This window comes from Mirounga leonina, unplaced genomic scaffold, assembly GCF_011800145.1.
Source record: "Mirounga leonina isolate KUSES-001 unplaced genomic scaffold, KU_Mleo_1.0 Mir_180, whole genome shotgun sequence".
Taxonomy (NCBI): Eukaryota; Metazoa; Chordata; class Mammalia; order Carnivora; family Phocidae; genus Mirounga; species Mirounga leonina.
This window is the reverse complement of record NW_023270469.1, coordinates 15,190,485-15,205,121: the sequence shown is the minus strand read 5'-3', so window position 1 is coordinate 15,205,121 and position 14,637 is coordinate 15,190,485. Positions and strand designations below refer to the sequence as shown.

The following is a 14,637-nucleotide window of genomic DNA, read 5'->3' as shown; positions in this document are numbered from 1 at the left end:
AGCTTGCTGTGGGCAAAACACAAGGAATATGACAGAAATATGCTGGCCAGGTGAGAAGCTGTTCCACCCACTCTAGGTTGTCTTTGCCAACATTCGTCTGTCAGTATCCCCACTCCTTCTCTAAGCATTTTTTGGGTAAGCACTTTGGAAGTTTGGTGTGTTCTTTTCTCCTCTTGGTATCAATTCCTGCCTCATTTTCTAACATCACATTTCCCTTAAAAATAGGCTAGGAGAGCTATTTCTGTCCGCTGTCAAGGGATCTGTCCAGCCAGACTCCCACGGGATGTAGGAATGAGTTTAAAACCAATCCTGAAGAAAAAAGAAAAGGAAAGGTTGGCTTAGTCCCAGGATCTGTTTTTAAACAAATCTGTTGGGTCAAGTAATATATTTGTGGCCCCTCCCTAGGAGAGAAATTACAGTATGGTTCTTTTGAAAACCATCTAAATCCCACTCCAAAGAAGAGACCAAATAGTATCATGGCGGAATCATGGTGGCCTGGTGGTTGGAAGCAGTTTTGGAATCAGCCCTACTCCCTCACTTGCTTGCATTGTGAACTTGGGCAAATCACTGGACTTTTATGAACCTCATTTTTTCCATCCATAAAATGGGTTTACTGGTAGTAACAACCTCACAGGGATATTATGAGGAACAAATGGGCTAATGCATACAAAATGTTTAGTCTTATGCCTGCCGCAGAGTAATCACTCAACAAACAGTAGCTGCGCACTTTATAATTTTATTACCACACCAATGACTAGCAGGAGCAATGTGCCAATTTATCATGGGCTCCTGCAGCATTGACTTATCATATACCACACCGACCCTCGTGTGCTCATTAACACATCTAGCTTTAGAAACATGCTGTATCCCCCGACCTCTCTCCTTTCCAAGATCAGTGTTTCTGAGGATTTTTCTCTGTACAGGAAGAAGGGCAGCCCTACCAATGAGGGGATAGACAGATTAGAAGGGCCTCATTGATGGAATATAATCCCCCTCTGTACTCATTGGTAACTATCCATGATTGTATTTCAAAGGTAACAGTTCATCTCCACCGTAGGGATTGGTGTGCACTCCACAAGTAGGGCCTAATGTGATCCGACAGGCCTGATTTCTCCAGATATATATTAAAACAACATGCCCAGTGCTGATGGTTACAAGGTCCTGACCTTTAACAAGAACTTATGACGTAAGGCAACCTGCCCAGGAGAGCAGGTGGGGCAGAAGGGCAGAGGGACAAGGTCATCAGCTAATGAAGTGGTCAGCATTGAGTTTCTGTCACTCAGCTGGTTAAGAGGAAACTGAGAGGGAAGTAAAAGAAAATGGGGGCATTTAAGAAACAAAAAGAAGGACCACATTTGAGCTGGAGCTCCAAAAGGGAGCAGATGTTGTCAGAACGCAGGATGATGAAACGCGGCCCATCTGAGCCTTCATTATAGCCTTGTTCAATTTTACCTGCTGAATACAAGCTAGTTGAAAGAACATTTGGACGAAGCTAATTCCGTACAAATCCCAGGTTAGAATGAAAATGAGCAGGTACTAAACCCACCTGCTCTTTGGTTCATATTGGCCCCAGGCACACAGTAAGGAAAGGTGGTCAAGAACATGGGCTTAGAGATGTATTCCAGACCTATTCTCTCTGTGTTCTTGGGCACACTACCCACTAAGCTTCAGCATCATTACCTGGAAAGCTGAAAATGGTCCCCACCACAAAGCGAGGTTCATAGAATTATAGGAGAAAATTCATGTCAAGGGCATAGCATGGTAATTGGTATAGAGTCATCATTCAGGTGTCAGTCGTGACTTATTATTACCCCATGGACACCAACAATCTTAGACAGAAAGTGCCAGGTTTTTAAAAAAATGGCTAATAAGTTGTGTGTTACAGCCTACAAAGATGGCTCCACCAGTTTCCCAGTGGGAATTCTACTGTTTGCCATTGGAGGAGCACTCCAAACTTTTGAACCGCTCACCCGGTCAATGAACATTTATTGAGAACTCCTGAGTGCTGAGCATGGTGCTAGGTCCTGGGTGGTGCTGAATTGACTTTGTTCTTCACCACCTCGCTGGGGAGACAGGAACATCAAGTCTTAGAGCCTAAGTGGTAGTATATTTCAAGAATATAGCATGGGGTGGGGACAGCCAACTCTTCTTGAGATCAGAGAGAAGTCAGAGAGATGAGGACATTCATTTCTCTTTTATCACTTCGTCCTTCAAATGATGCCTCGGGGCAGGTAAGGCTGGTGTCACTCTCCCCATTCATTTTACGTAGGAAAAGTTGAAACCCAGGCAGGTTACCCTTGCTTTTGTTTGCAGCCATTCATAGTAGAACTGAGACTGTTCTCTCAGCCTCCAGGCTTTCAAAAGGGAGATTGCCCAGCAGCATCAGGATGAATTATGACCACTGAGGGCCATCTGAGATCCAGAAACATTTCTCCTAACTGGCACTGTCATTGTAGCAGATTATAATCCAACTCTTGAATCCCACAAAGATGCAGAAGGCTTCAGTTCCATTTCTGAGTTATTAAAAAGATTCTTTCAAAGCTTTACCCTCTTACTTCTAAAAGTGAAGTGCTCTCTAGTTTAGGGGAAGAAGCACTGAATGGATAGAGTGAGGACCAGCATGCTGGGCTCAGCAGTGCCCTGGTTTCCCTCACATCCCACAGCCACTGGTGCCTCAGGTCCCCAAATTAGCACCTTTGTATTCCCTGCCCACCTCTACCTTGCAAAGATGATAGGAGGATAAACTGAAAGCATTGATCTGAGGAAGCACTTTGAGTGTTTGGTGGGGAACATAAAGTTCCAGTGGAAGTGATTATCAAATTAGGCTGTAGCAGCCTGGGAATAAAGACTTGGAGCATCACCAGGGCCACCAACCCCTATGCCAGTCATGACCCAGACAAACGTCTTCCTCAGGATTCAGTTCCTGGGGACTTCTCTGGGTTTGGAGACTCTAGTAGAATAGCACAAATGCTCGTACCATTAGCCAAGGCTACCTTCTTTTTTCTTTCAAAAGTGGACCTAGCTTTATGCCTTTTCTCTGATTATGGAGGTAATATATAATCTCTCTTTAGAATACAAGCAATTTGGGCGCCTGGGTGGCTCAGTCGTTAAGCGTCTGGCTTCGGCTCAGGTCATGATCTCAGGGTCCTGGGATCGAGCCCTGCATCGGGCTCCCTGCTCGGCGGGAATCCTGCTTCTCCCTCTCCCACTCCCCCTGCTTGTGTTCCCTCTCTCACTCTGTCTCTCTCTGTCAAATAAATAAATAAAATCTTAAAAAAAAAATACAAGAAATTTATCAAAGTATAAAGAAAATTAAAACCACCCCAAATTCCACTACCCAGAAGCAAACTGTTAACTTGGACCACCTCCTATCAGACATCTTTTCTGTACACATGTGCATACATGTATCTTATTTTATGTTATTGGCATCATATTGTACATGCTATCCAAAACAATATACCATGTCATTGAATTATAGATTTGCATGTTCCTTTTCAATGACTACATTGTATTCCACTGTTGGATGTACCATCAGTTACTTAACTAATGCCCTATGGATGGGCAATAATGTTACTATAAACAAACTCTAATGAACATCCCTATGTTTAGTGAATCTATCCAGTTGTCTCCTGAGGATAAATTCCCACAAGTTGGAATTGCTAAGGAAACTGCCCCCTTCAACCACTGTTAAGAAGGATTCACATGGAGCAATGAGGGAATAGGAGGGCAAAGGGCCAGCCAAGCTGAAGAGTCTTGTCTATCCTAGTGATCCTTATCCATTCATCCATGGGGAAATGAGCGTGACAGAGGTGAATTTCCATATCCCTGAGATTAAGTGTCATGCCATGAGGTTCTAGAAACTTATATTGTTTTGTGTTGTGTTTTTTTTTTCAACTATTCTTCTTGCCCTGGCCTTTGGATCCATTGCACACCGTACAACCCACTCTGCAGTACTCTTCATCTGCAGACACTCTGACAGAGTGGATTCCATTTTCTCTTTACTGGGTTTTCTTTCTGGTGGCTTTTCTCCATATGGGGCCCAACGGTTGATTAACTCCTTTGGGTTAGAGTCAGCACTGAGGCCAGCCAAGCAGTGAGTTGAGTTGCGTGATTACATTGCAATGTTTTAATTTGTCTTTGGATAAATTCTCATAAGCTTTCCTGAGAAAATCTCCCATTAAATGTAGTCATTTAATTTAAGAACGGTTGGGAGAAGAAGATGAGCTAAGATGACAGATGGAGGAATGCAGATGTGTACGCCTTAGAGGGACTCAAAAGCACTGTGAGGATTTGGCATCCAGTGAAGCACAATGTCTGCTTTTACTGCTTGTGTCCATGGACTTGAGAAATTTTCAAGAAATCATTAAAATACAGGGATTTGCTCAGATGACAAGCAAGTTTTATTATTTTTTCTTGTCTATAAAGTCATAACAAGTTCAACTAAGGAACAAAATTACTCCCCCCGACACACACACACACACACACACACACACCCCAAGTCCAGAAAACATAAAAAATAAAAATTTGAGTAGCCTCAAGGAAGGTAAAACAAAGCAAGAAATAATAACAAGGCTGCTGTTGAAAAGAAGTTTCCTTTGGTCACATTACCACAAAGATAACGTTTTAAATTCCGTGCTTACTCTGGTTTCCTTCAAACAGATTTTTTGGACATCCTAATTTGGAGTTTGTATAATTCAACATCTATTATTTTTTTAGGACCATGGTTATTATTTTAATTATAATTTAAAGCTGCCTAATATACCCAGAGGTCACCGGGCACCTAAAAGAAATAAATAAAAACAACTTGCCATTTTTAAAAGCAGCCTGTTTATTTGGAAATCTCACAAGCAACTCAACTAAGACATCATAAAACCTTCAAATAAACTAAAACGGAAACAAAATAAAATGTCTGGCTCTAATCTCCTTAGAAGGCAAGCAGGAGAAGGTTGCAGCTAGCTGAACGCGGGCATGAGAACTCTCAGAATGATTTTATTACCAAGTTCGGGAACCCCAGTGTATGTCTTCACGCCCACACTCCATATTGCAATCTGTATAGTCCTAGTCCGAGATTTATAATCCTCAAGCCTGTGTGAAGTCTTAGTCAATGAGAGGTCAGTCTAGCAACACACTTGGTGCAGAAAAAGAAAAGGACATACTGGAGGCTTGGAAATGCCTACCCACTGACTACTTCATCCGGATGGCTTTAGATGGCCTTCTCCAGTGTATGTGTCCATAAAGCAGATTCAGGTCTCATTAACTCTATTTTAAATGTAAAAGTACTGAAATATCAAAGTCTAGTGATTTTACATTTGGAAGGCTAAAGAAATTTCAAAACAGTTCCATAATGTTTCTACATGTGAGTTTCCATAACAGAAAACAGTAAAGTCATTTTCAAACCATTTACTGCTAGTATTCTCCATGTAATCAGAGCTGTTATGGTTTGTTAAGCAACAGAATTATCTAGTGGGAGGGAGGTTTATGCTCCAAGACCTTCTAGCTACGTAAGTATGCAAATCAGTAAGTATTACAGAATCCGTTGAACAAGCATAGTCAAGATTTCCAGAGGGAAGCATCTATTCCCTCCTCTCCCAGAATGGTCTTAGTTTAGAGTGACTCTCTTTAGGGCTCAGAGTGACTGTCAAATTTAGGTCACTTAAAGTTCTGAGATTAAGGCAGAGAGTGGTGTTCTCAGAGTGGCCCAAAACAGACTCCCAGAGATCTCCTTTCTTACTGTGGAAGAAATAAGAATGAAAAGAGAGAGGAGAGCAGAAGAGAAGGGAAGAGGAAAAAAAGAAAAAAGGAAAAAAGTTGAATCCCCAGAGTGGCAAACCTGAACAGCTGCAATGACTAAGCAAAAAATATAAATAAGTGAAGTGGGCAATAGGGAGCAGTGGGGACTGTGGAAAATATGCCCAGCATAATGGGCATCTGCTGCTCAAATCCAGAGGAAAGTTCCCAGGCCCAGTGTAACCACAGCTTTCATTTTTGCAGGAGGAGCTGGAAATGTAGGCTTTTTTCCCCTGGAAATATCTCAAATTTTGAATGTTGACCATCAATTTTATTCAAATACTCACACAATGTATGAATTAAATCAGAGCCTTCTACATGCCACGTTTAGCTCATGGGCTCTACATTTGTAAATTGTATGAGCTAGAAGTAAGCAGTTTGAAGCTAAAAATAGCAACAGGTTTTGAAGCATGGAATGGATAATTTATATTAAAGAGTTCTTTCATCCCCTGTCTCAGGTAAGGGAGAGTCTTATCAAGCCTTAGTACTAATTCTTATCTATACAGGAAAATATATTTTTTTTCTCTTCCTTCTATCCAGTGCCCTCAAATGTAAAATAACTTTTAATCTGCTTTATCCTTTCTTTCGATGATCTTTGTAAGTATTGGGCTGGCGAATGAACTCTGGGTATACTGAGCTAGGCAAATTCTTATGATCTCTTAGTCTTCTGAGATGGGGATGGATTGATACACAGAAAGGATTTGTAGAAGGTGGAAAGCTGTTCTGAGTCTATTTGCAAAATTTCTTGGATAAATTATAATACAGTTTATTAGTTATTTAAAGGTATTATCCTTATAGCATTCCTGACATTTCACCTTAGAAATATTAGTATTCAGAGGTTATATTAGTCAGTTTTTATTAAATAATGCGACAGTAACAAATAACCCTCAAATCTCAGTGGCTTATAACCAAGATGTATTTTTCATGCATAGGTTGGTTGTATCTCTCCTCTAGTTCATCTTTATTCTGAGCCCAGCGCTAAAGGAGCGGCTCCTCCCTGGCTTCAAAATAATCTGGTACTAGAAGGGAGAAGAGAAGCCACATGATGGTTTTTAAAGCTCCTACTCAAAAGTAGCATACATCACTACTCCTCTCATTTTATTAGTGACCAAAGCAAGTCACATGGCCACGCCTGATGTTGATGAGGCAAGAGACTTATTACCCTCTCATAGGGAAGGGCAATAATTAGGGCCAATAAAACAGTCTCCCACAGAGGGTACTGCCTTGGGGGCTTTGAAAGAGAAAAATAATGGGGAAGCTCCCCAACATCTTATGTTGGAGAAACAATGCTAACCCTTAAGGTCCATTCTGACTTTGGTGGGGACCACTGAGGCAATTTAAGTGGTGAGTGGCTAAAATCATGGCATCTTGAGTCAGATTTCCTGGGTTTAAATCCTGGCTCTACCATTTCTTGGCAGTGAGGCCTTGGAGATAATACTCAATGCTTTTGTGTCTCATTTTCTTCATGCAGGCACACCTACCTCATAAGGCTGTTCAGAGGATTCAGTGAGTGAGGATATACATTGAGAAAGAGAGAGAGAGAATACTTAGAACAGTGTTTGGCACATAATAAGTATTTTTTTTAAGATTTTATTTATTTGAGAGAGAGAGAATGAGAGAGAGAGAGCACATGAGAAGGGGGAGGGTCAGAGGGAGAAGCAGACTCCCCGCCGAGCAGGGAGCCCGATGCGGGACTCGATCCCGGGACTCCAGGATCGTGACCTGAGCCGAAGGCAGTCGCTTAACCAACTGAGCCACCCAGGCGCCCCATGCACATAATAAGTATTAACCATTACTACAGTGATGATGACTGGAAAGCTATCAGCTCAAATGCATCTCAGTCACCTTTTCAATAAAGGTCAAGATTCTTGTATAGATAGATTCCTCCAGGTCTTTTCAACTTAAAAATCCTGTATTAAAGTGTATGTATTTCTGGAAGGGCTAAACCCTTAAGTCTTTATCAACTAATACTTTGTGGGGATTATGTTGGGAGCAGGTTCTAGCAGGATGAGTTGTAAGAAAGGATCCTGGGGACAGTGAAACAGAAAACAGAAGTTGGGGGACAAAGACGCCTAAAATAAATTGGACACACGTTTTACCAAGCGCTTCCCTGACTAGACCAATAATTCTCACCCGTGGCTATACATTAGAATCCCAGGGGAGGCCAAGCCCACACCCTAGGCCAATGACATCAGAATCTCTGTGGGTGGGATGCAGGACTCAGCATCTTAAAACTCCCCATGTTCTTCCTATGTAAAACCAAGGCTGGTGCATTGGAGCAGTCTCTCTTCCACTCAGAGTACCTGGTTGCCTCCTTCTTGGTCCACGTTTTGCTCCACCATGGGTCTGGATGAACCCCGTCTCTCCAGCACGGTCCAGATGAACTGACCAGGAGAGGAACCCTTGCTGACAAAGACAAGGGAGAGATATGGCCCAAGTGGAGCGTTTGCCCTCTCTCCCCTCCTGATGGATCATTTTATACAATAATAAAACTTTTAAAAGGTTGAACCTGAACTGAGGCTGTGACTGTGACACACTTAACCAAACTCTTGAAGAATCACGTCACATTATATGCTTCAAGCATCGATCCACTTCGCTAAAAGTTGGGCTGAAATACAACCGAGACACAGGATACTAGATTCATAAGAAATGGCCAGGATGTCATCTGTCGCTTTGCATCTCCACACAATATGTGGACCTGAAGCTGAGCCGGCTCTACGACAGGACAGATTTTGACACATCAGACAGGACATCATCACCAGTCCCCCCTACCTTGCCCCAAATTGCTGGGAGTGGGAGTACAATGCAGAGAGGACTGATGATGATGTGTTCCTCAAACCTGTTATCACTGAGCCTAGATAATGATGATGCTCCTCATCCGCAAGGCTCCCAGTCTCCCTAACTGTTCTTTAATAGGACACAGACAATACCAGCATCCCTGGTACCATAAGGTCTACCCCATGGGGGGCACATTTTTGGGGTCCTCTCTAAATCTTAAGTTTAACAACAAATGCATCCCCTTCTTTGACTCCCAGGTACACATCAAGTCAGTAAAAATATCTAGCATCTCTGTGCAGTTCTTTCCAGTTAGCCAAACACTGAAAAGTCCCCAGGCCCATTTGAGCCTCACAATAGCCCCATAAGGTAGTTAGGTGAGCCAGGATTTATGATCCCCATTTTACAGAAAAGGAAATTTGCCGGGGAAGTGATGTGAGTTGCGAGGTCAGGGAACGCGTGGTAAAACTGGAACACCTGGTTTTAGGACTCGGATCCTGTGTCTTCCAGCAACTTCCAGGCAACATAGGAGACCACAGAGGAAATCAGATCTTGTGCTGGCCCCAGGCAAAATCACATTATAGGCAAAGCCCCTTAGAAGCTTTTCCTCTTTCCCCTTCACCAGCCTTCTTCCTCTCCTCCAGGTGTCCCTCCCACCCTCTGCCCTCCCATTGTGTCAGCTCACACTTCCATAGCCTCCCCAGGCCCAGGGGTCCTTCTATGTGCTCCCCCCAAACCTCCCCCGAAACTGCCCTGGTCTTTAGCTGGCACAGTGGAAAGACAGATGTGCCCTCAAAGCCCAGTTCACCCTTGAGACCTAGCTGCACGACCTTGGACAAGTTACATTATGCGTTGGGGTTTCCCCCTCTGCAGAATGGATTATTACTAGTTCCTACTTCTTGTGGCTATATGGACGATTATAAGAGCTAGCTACGTAAAGCACTCCAGACCATGTCTGGCATTTATTAAGCACTCCAAAAGGGCAATTGTTTCAGAAATCATTCCTGTTTAGTCATTAATGATATAGAATAGCTAGGGCTTTTCAAGACCTACTATGTAATGCTAGGTATTGAATTGTTCTCAGTACTTTTCCTGTACTCTTCTTTCCCTGATTTCTCAAGACAACTCCATGAAGCAAGTACTGTGATTACCCCACCTGACAGAGGAAGAAACTAAGAGATTAAATAGAGGCAGCAAGAGAGAGGCCTGGATTTGGCCTAAGTGGTGTAACTCCAGGACGAGCCCTTAGCTCAGGCACGAGCTCCAGCTGTGGGAGGTGGGGGGGATCGCAAACATTTAACGTTGCCTCCTGCCATTTACTTTTTTAACTAAGAATATCATTGAATAAAACAAATAGCATGGGCATATAGTACTCACATGGAAAGGAATGAGTTTACAATGGTGGAATATCAGCCATTATAGCCAAGAGGACAGATAGACAATAAGTAGGAAAGAGGGCTTTCTAGGTCCTGCTAAAGTTATACTATGAATATGGTTTTTTTTAAATTTTTTTTAAAGAGTTTTATTTATTTATTCATGAGAGACAGAGAGAGAGAGGCAGAGGGAGAAGCAGGCTCCCAAGGAGCAGGAAGCCCGATGCGGGACTCGATCTCAGGACCCTGAGATCATGACCTGAGCCGAAGGCAGACGCTTAACCATCTGAGCCACCCAGGCACCCTGAATATGTTTTTTAAATTGAAGGAACAGATCACAAGAACATGTTAACAGTGATGGTTTTTGTAGAGCAGGACCGAGCTCAGGTGAGGATAGCAGGGTTTTTCATTTTCATTTTGTACTCATCTGTAGCATTTGAATTTTCAAATCTGCCTCCACATGTGGGTTTTGTTTTATACCATTAGGATTTATCAGAACCACAAGACTTTTGTTTTCTTTTGTTATGTGTTATTTTTAACTGATACACTTCACATTAAAAAATTAATGAATGTCGTATTTAAAAATCATACCACGGGGCGCCTGGGTGGCTCAGTTGGTTAAGCGACTGCCTTCGGCTCAGGTCATGATCCTGAGGTCCTGGGATCGAGTCCCACATCGGGCTCCCTGCTCAGCGGGGGGTCTGCTTCCCCCTCTGCCCTCTTCCCTCTCGTGCTCTCTGTCTCTCATTCTCTCTCTCAAATAAATAAATAAAATCTTTAAAAAATAAAATAAAAATCATACCACAAAACCAACCACCTTCTCCACTCCGATGTCATACCCTCAAGCTGCTTATCATCTTAACACAGAGATGAGACAGAACAGGCAGAAACATGGGAGCGCCCAGCAAGACGAGTTATAATTAAGTGTCCGAAAATGCAGAGCCATCTCTTGAGACCTTAAGAGTACAGCTCCCTTCCCAAACATGGTATTTTCCCTGATGGTTTTTTTTCCCCCCACCAGAAATTTTCCACTTTAATTATGTGGGTTAGGTTAGAGAAGTTCACCTTCGGAACTTTAAATGCGCAAACAGCTAATCCCTTCCATAAGACACATTTCTGGGAAAGCCCAAAGATAAATGTTTACAGCCTGTGCTGAGAGAATAGAACCCAGTGAAATTCGAAGTGATTTAAGCATTATGTACCCATGCCCGAAGAAACAATTTAGAAAGAGCTCTAGCCTCTACATTCTGGAATCCTGACCTTCATTTTCACAAAGAGTTGGCAACACTCATAGGTTAGATTTTTTTTTTTCTCCCTTTTCCTGGTTTTGACTTCAACATGAGGAGGATGGTAATTAAAACCATACTGAAAATATTAAGTCTACTACCTAAAGGAATGAAGTTTATTGAAGTTGCTAAGTGTTCAGTACAGAAACTCAAAATAGCCTGAGCATACTCCCCTCAGCATGTAACCAAAATATTGGTTGAAAGGAACCTGAGCATAGAGATGGTGCACACACACACACACACACACATCAATACATTGATGTATCAATAAATGGAATACATTTGTCAAGTAACTAGAATTTGACAAGCAGAGAGCAAAGATGACCCCCTAATTAAGGTACTTAGAAGGACTGTTAGTCAGCAAAATCATGAAATGGTCTCATAAGAGCACAGAGAAAACAGGGACCAATACTAGATACCAGTTAACCTCTTGGAGGCTGAGTTTTCTCATCAATCATATGGGGTCAGTAATATCCATTTGGGAAGGATATGGGGAAGTCATAAGAAGATACCCAGCATGACAACTGGCACAAAGTAAGGAGGTATTTAGTGTAAGGTCCCTTAATCCTATAGGGTCTCATGGTCATTCAACTGACAAGAGATGGGCACTCTTCCTCCTCCCCACAGGGCTGGATGGGCTCTACAGGTCAGTCCGGGTAAATTCCAACTATGGTCAAGGGTAGTCAGTCACCATCCTTCTCTCCTACACCTATGGTCATAAGGAAAGGGCAGCATGGGGTAGTGGCTGAAAGTTGAGTCCTGGGTTCAAATGCCAGCTTTGGACATGGGACAACTCATGTCACCATCCTGAAGGTCATTGTGAAGAATGAATGTGAACCCGAGTGACAGGTGCTCAGCACATAGCAGGTTCTGACTGCTCTGGGCTGCTCTGCTCTCCAGGGCCTCCTCTCCCACCTGCATAGGCACCCAGATCCCCTGCAGGCTGGACATAAGGGTAAGGAGCCTTTTAAGAGCTGCTAACAAATGTTTATGAAGGAATCATAAGAAGTCTGCCAATTGCTGGGCTACCATTATGTGCCAGGCGCTGTATTTCAAGAAAATCTTAACTGTGTTATTTCATTTGAAGTCCACCAGTAAGAGGGAGGCACAAGAGTTTAATAGAAAAGAGAATAGACTTTACAGTCATAATTTGAACTAGCCCCCCCCCCCCCACCATCTTCCATTCTAGCTGGGTTACCTCTGGGCAAGTTTTTAAATTCTCTGAGCCTCAGTTTCCTTATCTTTAACAATGGATATAATGTAATATCTACCTCCTAGAGTTGCTGTGAAGATTTAAAAATAGATGGATAGGGCACCTGGGTGGCTCAGTCGTTAAGCGTCTGCCTTCAGCTCAGGTCATGATCCCAGGGTCCTGGGATCGAGCCCCGCATCGGGCTCCCTGCTCAGCTGGAAGCCTGCTTCTCCCTCTCCCACTCCCCCTGCTTGTGTTCCTGCTCTCACTGTCTATCTCTCTCTATCAAATAAATAAATAAAATCTTTAAAAAAAAAGATGGATAGATGCATGGATGGATAGATAGATAAGTAGCTCATAGATCTCTTATATATGTGTATACACACACATATACATATAAAATCACAGAATACAGTGTCTAGAACCTAGAATATGATGTAAAAAAAAACAAGTGAAAAATAGTATAACACAGTAAGATGGGCTTATTATCCCCATTTTATAGATGAGAAACTCTTCAGAATGGAGTCCTCTGACAGAAGTTCATTCAGCCTCTTCCAGTGATAAGGAATTCCCTTGTTGTATCACAGATGAGTAGGAAATTGATATGGAGCTGTAGAAATACCCAGGATTGGGGTAATAAGTGGAATAGAATATTCCAGACAGGCTCAAACCTTACAGAGGCTTATGGGGATGAGGGAAAGGGAACAGTGAGCAATCAAAAGAAATACTAGCCACATTTTCTTCTTCTCCTCCTATTTAGAATGCTTGGGTGTGAGACAATTGGTGAATTTATTCCCAAGTCCATACTAGGAGACCTCTTATTTATTAAGCACCTAAGCTGAGAACCAGGATAGGAAAATAGTTAAGAAAAAGTGCTCTGGGGTGCCTGGGTGGCTCAGCTGGTTAAGCAGCTGCCTTAGCTCAGGTCATGATCTCAGGGTCCTGGGATCGAGCCCCATGTCAGGCTCTCTGCTCGGTGGGGAGCCTGCTTCTCCCTCTCCCTCTGCCCCTCCTCCCCATTCATGTTCTCTCTCACAGGCTCTGCTCTCGCTCTCCGAAATAAACAAATAAATGAAACTTAAAAAAAAAAAAAAAGTACTCTGGAGGGGTCTGCCAGGATTTGAATTCCTGCCTGTCATTTATAAGCTGTGTGACCATGGAAAGTCTTTTGACCTCTGTGAACTTTGAGTTCCACAGCTGTAAAATGGGAATAATAATAGATCCTTTGCAGGGCTGCTTTGAGAATTACACAAGTTAATGTAGGTAGAACCTGTGCCATGCCTAGACCTTGGAAGCATTCCATGCATCATAATTTTTATCATTACTGTTTTTATATGCTTTATATACATAACCCAGGATTTGGGTGGATTAGGCAATGGCCAAATCACCCAACTGCTAGCAACTGATAAACATAGGATTCTAAAACCTGATCTGCCTGGAGCAGTCAGAAAGTTTTGGTTATGCTGTATAACGAGCAAGTCCAAAAGCTCAGGGGTATGACACCATAGAAGCTTATTCCTTACCTGTGCAAAATCCAATGCAGTTCTGGACAACTGTACATGTGTAAGCTTAACATTCCAGATGGGCTTGCTCTTATCCATACCAACGCTCTGTGATCCCAGTGGCAAAGCAAAGAGCAGGAAAGATGGGCACTAGGCATTAAATGCTTCCACCTGAAGGGACACACGACTCTTCTACTCACAAGTTATTGGCCAAAACAGGGTTATACAGTCACTCCAAATTTAAGAAAGAGACATGCAACCGTTCTGAGCACATGGAAGCACGGGAAAATAAATTACACTTGAACGCCATACCCTCTAAAGCCAGCCTCCTAACCACGCTAGACTGTACTGTTCTGCCTCTCTCAGTGATAGGTCCCTCCATTGTTCAACTTTCCCTTACTGCAGCAGTTAGTTTCAACACGCCTTACTTAAGTTGAGAGAAGAGCATCAGCGTTTTAAATGAACTAATTAATCAACTGTTTCACAAACTCCAGCCCGGCTCCTGTCCCTTTCGTGCATGTCAGCAGCCCTTCATCTGCAGTGGCTGGCGTCCAGGGCACCCAGTCAGCTCAGCCAAGGCCAGGGCCACCCAGCCCTCCGTCCAAGGGCCTCTCCTCTTCCCCCATCCATCACCAGAGCCCTTGCAATCCTGCCTGTCGATGCCCAGCTCTCGCTTGATGTCTCAGTTCCGGAACAGAGATGCTCGAGCTGCTACCTGGGAA

The 14,637-nt window shown here is 43.1% G+C and overlaps 1 protein-coding gene across 1 annotated transcript in view; it reads left to right on the top strand.

Annotated features, from left to right (window-relative positions):
- Nucleotides 1–14,637, top strand: part of ZFHX3 (zinc finger homeobox 3) — a 704,611-nt gene that overhangs the window by 386,216 nt on the left and 303,758 nt on the right. The window lies entirely within an intron of this gene.